Below are 8,201 nucleotides of genomic sequence, written 5' to 3' on the forward strand. Positions count from 1 at the left end.
ACCATAATACCCCTCGTCATACTACCACATTATGTACTGGAGCCAAGGGTGGACAGGTCGAGCCCCAGGTCAATGGGAACACTGCGGATGGCGAAGATGCTGGGAGGGTTTATGAAAAGGATGGGTATGGTGGACCTGTAGAGATTTAAGAACCCGGAGGGAATGGAGTACTCCTTCTTCTCGCACGTGTACAAGGTATACACCTGAATCAATTTTTTTTGTGGTGAGCCGTGAGGAGTTGGTGGGGGTGGTGGGAGCAGAGTACGCGGGAATTGTAATCTCGGACCAACCTTTGCACATGTTGGAAGTTGAACTTAGTTCGGCTGGGATTGAGGTTAGGCCTGGGGCTGTTAGCAGACAGGGGGTTCTGCAATAAGGTGCAGTCGGTGATTAAGGAATACCTGGAGTTGAACCAAAATGGGGAAGTATCGCCGGCTACATTCTGGCAGGCAATGAAGGCAGTGATTCGGGGGAAGATTAGCTCATTCAAAGTGCACGGAGACAGGAAAAGGAGAGAGGAGTACGAATGATTATTGGGCGGGATAGTCAAGGTGGACAGAGAGTATTCAAGGGCCCACCGTGGAGGGATTGGCGTAGAGAAAGAAGTTACAGGGACAGTTTGATAGGCTGACGATGAGAAGGGGTGTTGGGCAGCTGAGGAGGGCGATGGGAGTGCAGTACGAATATGGAGTGAAGGTGAGCCGCATGCTAGTCCACCAGCTACGGAGACAGGCCGCGTCCATGCAAATCTTGAGGGTACGGACAGGGAAGGGGGAAGTAGTGTCGGAGACGGGGAAGTGAAATGAGGCATTCAGGGAATATTATGAGGAATTGTACAGGGCCGATCCGGGGGAAGAGGAAGGGAATATGGGGCGGATTTTGGATGGATTGGAATTTCCAAGATTTGATGAGCAGAGGAGGAAGGTGCTAGAGGAGGCTCTAAGGCTGAGAGAGGTAATGGAAAGCAAAAGAGGGACGAAGGCCCCGGAACCAGACAGTTACCCAGCGGAATTTTATAAGGAGTTTGCAGCGGAGCTAGCACCACACCTATTGGGGCATTTAGCGAGGTGCTGGAGAAAGGGGAGCTGCCGGAGACAATGACAGGCGATGATTACGGTAATACCAAAGAAAGGGGAGGACTCGTCATACAGGCCCATATAATAATAATAATAATAACAATCTTTATTGCCACAAGTAGGTTTACATTAACACTGTAATGAAGTTACTGTGAAAAGCCCGGAGTCGCCATATTGCGGTGCCTGTTCAGGTACACTGAGGGAGAATTCAGGATGTCCAATTCACCTCACACCATGTCTTTCGGGACTTGTGGGAGCGAACAGGAGCACCTGGAGGAAACCCACGCAGACACAGGGAAGATGTGCAGACTCCGCACAGACACTGGTCCAAGCCGGGAATCGAACCTGGGACCCATATCACTGTTGAATACATACTTGAAAGTGTTGGCTAAGTTAGTGGCAGGGAGGATGGAAGGATGCATTCTGGGGGTGGTTGCAGAGGATCAAACGGGCTTTGTGAAGGGCAGGCAACTCTCGAGAAATGTAAGGTGACTATTGAATGTGAGTCCATCGAGAGGACGGGTACCGGAGGTGGTAGTGTCAATGGACGTGGAGAATGCATTTGATCGGGTGGTGTGGTGGCGCATGTTTGAGGTCCTGGGAAGGTTTGGGTTTCGGCCAACGTTTGTTGCATGGGTGCGTCTGCTGTACGTGGCCCTGGTGGCGAGTGTACGGATCAATGAGATGAGCTCACGGAGCTTCGGGTTGCATAGGGGAACGAGGCAGGGGTGCCCCCTGTCACCGCTGATGTTTACGCTAACGATAGAGCTCTTGGTGATGGCCCTTAGGGGCCAGCAGAGTGGTAGGAAATTAGGAGGGGGAGTAGGGAGCACCGAGTGTTGTTCTACGCAAATGACCTGCTGTTATATGTATCAGACCCGCTGGGGAGGATTATGAGCCTATTAGAGAGGTTCAGGACTGATATATATTCAATTCACTGAGCGGCAGAGAGAGCGAGTGAACAGTAGGCTATATTAGTCATGAACTTGCCTAGCCAGAGTCGGTTGTACAGATGAATGCGCCCAGAGGCGGCCGGTCCATATATGGCCGGTGAGGGCGGAGCCAGAGGCGGAGCCCTACCGGGGTTACAGTACAGTACCTGGATGCAGCTCATATCACCACTTCCAGATCATAGGTCATAGGTTACAGTATCATACATGCATTATGATGAATACATACACCACATTCACCCCCTGTTAAAAAAATCAAGTCCAGCAGGGGTGACATGGGGTCATTACATATTCAGTCCATCTGGAGGCCAGATCATTCTTTTCGACCTCCTCAGCTCTGGCAGTGCGGTGGGCACAGTTGTCGCAGGTGGTGAGTCCAGCGGCGTTGTGTCTGGAGCTTGAGCCTCAGTCCAGTGTGTCGGAGACAGTTGGGGTGTGGGGGTAGGCAGGGGGGTGATGGGTGGCGGCAGTGCCGGCACGGGACAATGCAGGAGACTCAGGGGACCGTACAGGGCACTGTGGGTGGCGGCGGGCAGGGGGGGTATGTAGGCAGGGGGGGGATGTAGGCGGGGGGGGGTCGCTTGGTCAGGGAAGCCACATGGTGCCAGGTCCCGTAGGGAGACCGTATCTTGCCGTCCTTCTTGGTGCGCGATGTAGGCGTACTGGGGGTTAGCGTGGAGCAGCTGGACCCTCTCGACCAGAGTGTCAGTCTTATGGCTCCTCATGTCTATGGGTCACTGTCTGTGCAGCGTCTGCACGTCCTCCCCGTGTGTGCGTGGGTTTCCTCCGGGTGCTCCGGTTTCCTCCCACAGTCCAAAGATGTGCGGGTTAGGTGGATTGGCCATGCTAAATTGCCCGTAGTGTCCTAAAAAGTAAGGTTAAAGGGGGGGTTGTTGGGTTACGGGTAGAGGATGGATACGTGGGTTTGAGTAGGGTGATCATTGCTCGGCACAACATCGAGGGCCGAAGGGCCTGTTCTGTGCTGTACTGTTCTATGTTCTATGTTCTATGTTCTATGTGCCTCTGCAGAATGACTGGTCCTGGAGTTTTCAGCCAAGATGCAAGCGAGACCCCGGAGATGGACTTCCTGGGGAAGATAAACAAACGATCGTGAGGGGTCTCATTTGTGGCTGTGCAGAGGAGTGATCTAATGGAGTGGAGGGCGTCAGGGAGGACCTCCTGTCAGCGGGGGATCGGAAGACTTCTAGACCCGAGGGCCAGATGAACGGCCTTCCATACTGTCGCGTTCTCCCTCTCCACGTGCCCGTGTCCCTGCAGGTTATAGCTCGTAGTCCTGCTCGAGGCGATGCCTTTGCTGAGCAGGTACTGACGCAGCTCATCGCTCATGAACGATGTGCCCGGGTCACTGTGAACGTAGGCGGGAAACCGAACAGTGTGAAGATGCTGTGCTGTGACTTTATTACAGTGGCTGAGGTCATGTCGGGGCCGGGGACAGCGAAGGAGAAGCGGGAGTACTCATCGATGACGGTGAGGAAGTATATATTCCAGTTGGTGGAGGGGAGGGGGCCTTTGAAGTCAATGCTTAGGCGCTCAAAGGGCCGGGAGGCCTTTACCAGGTGGGCCTTGTCTGGCCAGTAGAAGTGCGGTTTTCACTCCGCGCAGACTTGGCAGTCCCTGGTCATTGCCTTGACCTCCTCGGTGGAGAAGGGCAGGTTGCGGGCCTTAATGAAGTGGGTAAGCCGGGTGATCCCTGGGTGGCAGAGGTCATTGTGGATAGCCTGAAGTCGGTCATCTTGCACGCTGGCGCGTGTGCCACGGGACAGGGCATCTGGGGGCTCGTTGAGCTTCCCAGGATGATACTTGATATCGTAATTGTAGGTGGAGAGTCGATCCTCCACCTCAAGATTTTATTATTTTTTACTTTGCCCCGTTGTGCGTTGTCAAACATGAAGGCGACCGATTGTTGGTCGGTGACGAGGGTGAACATCCTACCGGCTAGGTAGTGCCTCCAGTGCCGCACGGCTTCCACTCTCTCTGCCGCTCACTAAATTGAGGGCATATCAATTTATTAGTCATGAACAGCAGTATGGAAGCCACTCTAAAGCCGCACAGGCTCGAACTCGACACCCGCGCGTCCGAAGCCAAGGCAATATTCGAACATTGGCTCCGATGCTTCGAGGCCTATCTTGATTCCTCCACAATGCCTCCCTCAGAGACTCTCAAACTGCGACTCCTCCACGCTCAGGTGAGCCATCGAATCTCAGTAATGATCGAGAAAGTAGCCATGTATGAGGTGGCGGTCACAACTCTCAAGGCACATATCGTGAAGCCTGTAAATGAGGTGTTCGCCAGACACCTCCTCACTACTTGCCGTCAACGCGCCGGAGAATCGCTGGACGAGTATCTGGAAACCCTGACCCCACTGCAGCTATCGAGATGTGACGGCAGAGAAACACATGAACTCACAGATCCGGGGGGGGGGGGTCCGCTCGAACTATATCAGGCAGCGTCTGGTGGAAAACGGGACCTCCGACCTGCGGGACACGGTAAAGCTAGCTACCTCACTAGAGGTGGCCTACCAGAACCTCAGTGCATTCCCCGCGGGCCTGGCGAACCCCTCGGGGACACCCTCATCGCGGCCCCGTCAGACCCGACTACATCGCAGGCCTTTGCCGCGCATCTGCCAGCCCAGCCCGGGGAACCGCAGTGCTACTTCTGCAGCCATGGTCAACAGCCCCGGCAGCGCTGCCCAACCTGCACAGTGACGTATAGCAATTCTGGGGAAAAGGGGCATTTCGCTAGAGTCTGGGCCGGCCTAAGGCCCAGAAATCGCAAACGCACCAGGCCCAACCCATGGACTCGCAGCCCCACAGATCCCGCAATGCGGCTGCTTGCCTGCCCGGAACGCCCCCGTCAGATGTGTCATCGGCATCGTAAAACTCATGGAGGGCCGCCATCTTGTTCGCCGGCGCCGGCACCAACCAACACATGCAACCGATGGGGGCTGCCATCTTGGTCGCCATCTTCACCCCAGCCCGACATGTGCGACTCATGGGGGCTGCCATTTTGTGACTCCACCGACCACACAGACTACCCGCAGCTGAGCGCAGTCACCCTCGACCAGTCACAGCCAAAACAGCTGAAGAACTCCATGATGTTCGTCCGGGTCAATGGGCACGAGACCCCCTGTCTTTTCGACTCTGGGAGCACGGAGAGCTTTGTTCATCCTGACAATGTAAGGCGCTGCTCCCTTCATATGTACCCCACATCTCAAACAATCTCTCTTGCCTCCAGATCCCATTCGGTTCAGATCCGGGGGTACTGTATCGCTAACCTCGCGATGCAGGGTGCAGAGTAGGCTCGTTTTAAGCTATATATCCTCCCCCACCTCTGCGCCCCCCCACTGCTTGGATTAGACTTCCAATGCAGTCACCGAAGCCTGACCCTACAGTTCGGCAAACCCTTATCCCCCTCATGGTATGCAGCCTCGTAACCCTCAAGGTCAACCCCCCTTCCCTCTTTGCGAACCTCACTCCCGACTGTAAGCCCGTCGCCACCAGGAGCAGGCGGTACAGTTCCCAAGTCATGATTTTTATCAAGTTGGAGGTCCAGTGATTGTTGAGGGAAGGGATCATTGAGGCCAGCAACAGCCCCTGGAGAGCACACGTGGTGGTCGTCCAGACCGGGGAAAAGAATCGGATGGTTGTGGACTACAGCCAGACCATTAACCGGTTCACGCAACTGGATGCGTACTCCCTACCCCGCATATGTCAATGGTCAATCTGAAGTCGGCCTACCACCAGCTCCCGATCCAACCGGAAGTGCCGGACTGGCTCGCATCAGTGGAGATCTGCGTCTCCTTGGCAGGGTGGAAGAATGCCAATACTGGGACCTTGGTGAGTTTCGCCCTGAGTTCACGCCACTCTTTCTCGTGAGCGGGGAGCCACTAGAATTCGGTGTTTTTCTTCACTAGATTGCAGAGAGCCGTGGTGTGAGATGCAAGGTTGAAAATAAACTTCCCGCCCAGCGAACCACGCCCATATGTTTTGGGCGTGCCCAGCGCTGGGGAAGTTTTGGAAGGGGGTAGCAAGGACAGTGTCGAGGGTGGTGGGATCCAGGGTCAAGCCAGGCTGGGGACTCACACTTTTTGGGGTTGCAGTGGAGCCGGGAGTGCAGGAGGCGAAAGAGGCCGGTGTCCTGGCCTTTGCGTCCCTAGTAGCCCGGCGGAGGATTCTTCTTCAGTGGAAGGATGCGAGGCCCCCAAGCGTGGAGACCTGGATCAATGATATGGCGGGGTTCATCAAATTGGAGAAGGTGAAATTTGCCCTGAGGGGATCAGTACAAGGGTTCTTTAGGCGGTGGCAGCCTTTCCTGAACTTCCTGGCGGAACGGTAGGGAAATAGGCCTGCAGCAGCAGCAAATCCCGGGGGGGCGGGGGGGGGGGGGGGGGGGGCGGTTTGGTTCGGTGGGAGGGAGAATTGTGTACATGGGTTTGTTGGATGTGGCGGGTGTTATCTCTTTCCATTTTGTTGTTTGCTTTTTTTTTTGTTTTTGTAGTTGCTTTTGTAGTTGGGTGGTTGTTGTTCTTGGGTTTTTACCATGGTTGTTGTGTTAATATTGTTTTGTTGTTTATATTTTGTGAAAATCTTAATAAAAATTATTTTTTTAAAAAGAGAATAAACTTCTCCAGGAAGTTGACCATTCCCAGGAAGTGGAGGACCGCCTTTTTGTCCTCCGGTGTCTCATGGCATTGATTGCCGACACCTTGTCTACATCCGGCTGCACACCAATTTTAAAATAATTTTGTAGGTGTATGAGAGTGTGCCCATGCCCTCGAAGTCGCCGTGGTATCGAGTGTTCTTCAGTTGTGTCTGAAAGTCGGCGTCCGGCGATGCTGAAGCCTCAGCGGGTGACAAGGAGTGAACCCTTTGGACGAGGTTTAGGATCTTGCACGCCTGAGCACCGAGCAGGGAAGCTTTAGTGGACCCTACAATCTCGAAGGGCAGGGTGACCTTTACGGAACGGTGAAACACCACAAGCTGGCATGAGCCACTGGCAGCAATGGCATTGCCATTGTAGTCGAGAAGCTGGCAGGCGGATGGAAGGATGGTCGGCTTAACGTGGAGGTTGTCCAGGTCAGAATGAGGTTGGCTGAAGCGCCGGTGTTCCAGCCTGAATTGGATGCGAGATTTGTTGACCGTGAATGTGAAACACCAGTCATCGTCCGGATCAATGCTTATCACTGGGAAGGGCTTGGCCTTTTTCTTTTGAAGCACCGTGTGCTTGGTAATGATGCCCACCCAGAATGGGGATTTGAGATCCGCGGTATCAGGGTCTGGAACCATGTTGGAGTCGGAATCTGTGACCGGTTGTTGTGCGGTTCAGATGTCCCTGCGCTGCTGCTGGGAACGACGGGAGGCAGGTGTTTGAGCAGACCTGCACAGGGCTGCGTAGTGCCCAAGCTTGCCACACTGGAGACATCTCCAAGGTTTCATGGGACATTGTCGCTTTAAGTGGGAGGAGCCACAGTTGTTGCACGTCGTGATGTCAGAACGCTCAATGCATGCGCGGTGCGGTCGTATGTAGTGCGCACCTGCGCAGTTCGGTCTTCGGCCTGGCCGTCCCCTCGGTCGTTGCGCGCATACTCGGGAGCCCGGGAAAAGCGTGCGAAATGGCTGCCCTCATCCAGGCTCAGGCCCTGGAGCTGTTTTCGGCGCGCCGTCTCTGCCGCTTGAATGTGCGAGTATCGGTTAGTGTCGTGCTCATGCAGAACGCAGGTTTCGGTGGCTATAGGGAGGGTGAGCTGTTTCACTTTAAGGAGCTGCTGGCATAGGGGGTCCGAGTGCACACCGAAAATGATCTGGTCGCGGATCATTGAATCGGAGGTGGAGCCGTAATTGCAAGATTGCGCGAGGATGCGAAGATGGGTTCGGAACGATTGAAAAGGTTCATCCTTACCCTGCAGACACTGTTGAAAGACGTAGCGCTCAAAACCTTTGTTGACTTCGATGTCACAGTGGCTGTCGAATTTGAGCAGGACTGTCTTGAACTTGGACTTGTCCTCACCTTCAGCGAATGTGAGGGAGTTAAAAATGTGGATGGCATGGTCCCCGGCGGTGGAGAGAAATAGAGCAATCTTCCTGGCATCTGAGGCAGCTTCCAGGTCGGTGGCTTCGAGGTACAGTTGAAACTTCTGTTTAAATATCCTCCAGTT

The sequence above is a fragment of the Scyliorhinus canicula genome, chromosome 3, assembly GCF_902713615.1.
Source record: "Scyliorhinus canicula chromosome 3, sScyCan1.1, whole genome shotgun sequence".
Lineage (NCBI taxonomy): Eukaryota > Metazoa > Chordata > Chondrichthyes > Carcharhiniformes > Scyliorhinidae > Scyliorhinus > Scyliorhinus canicula.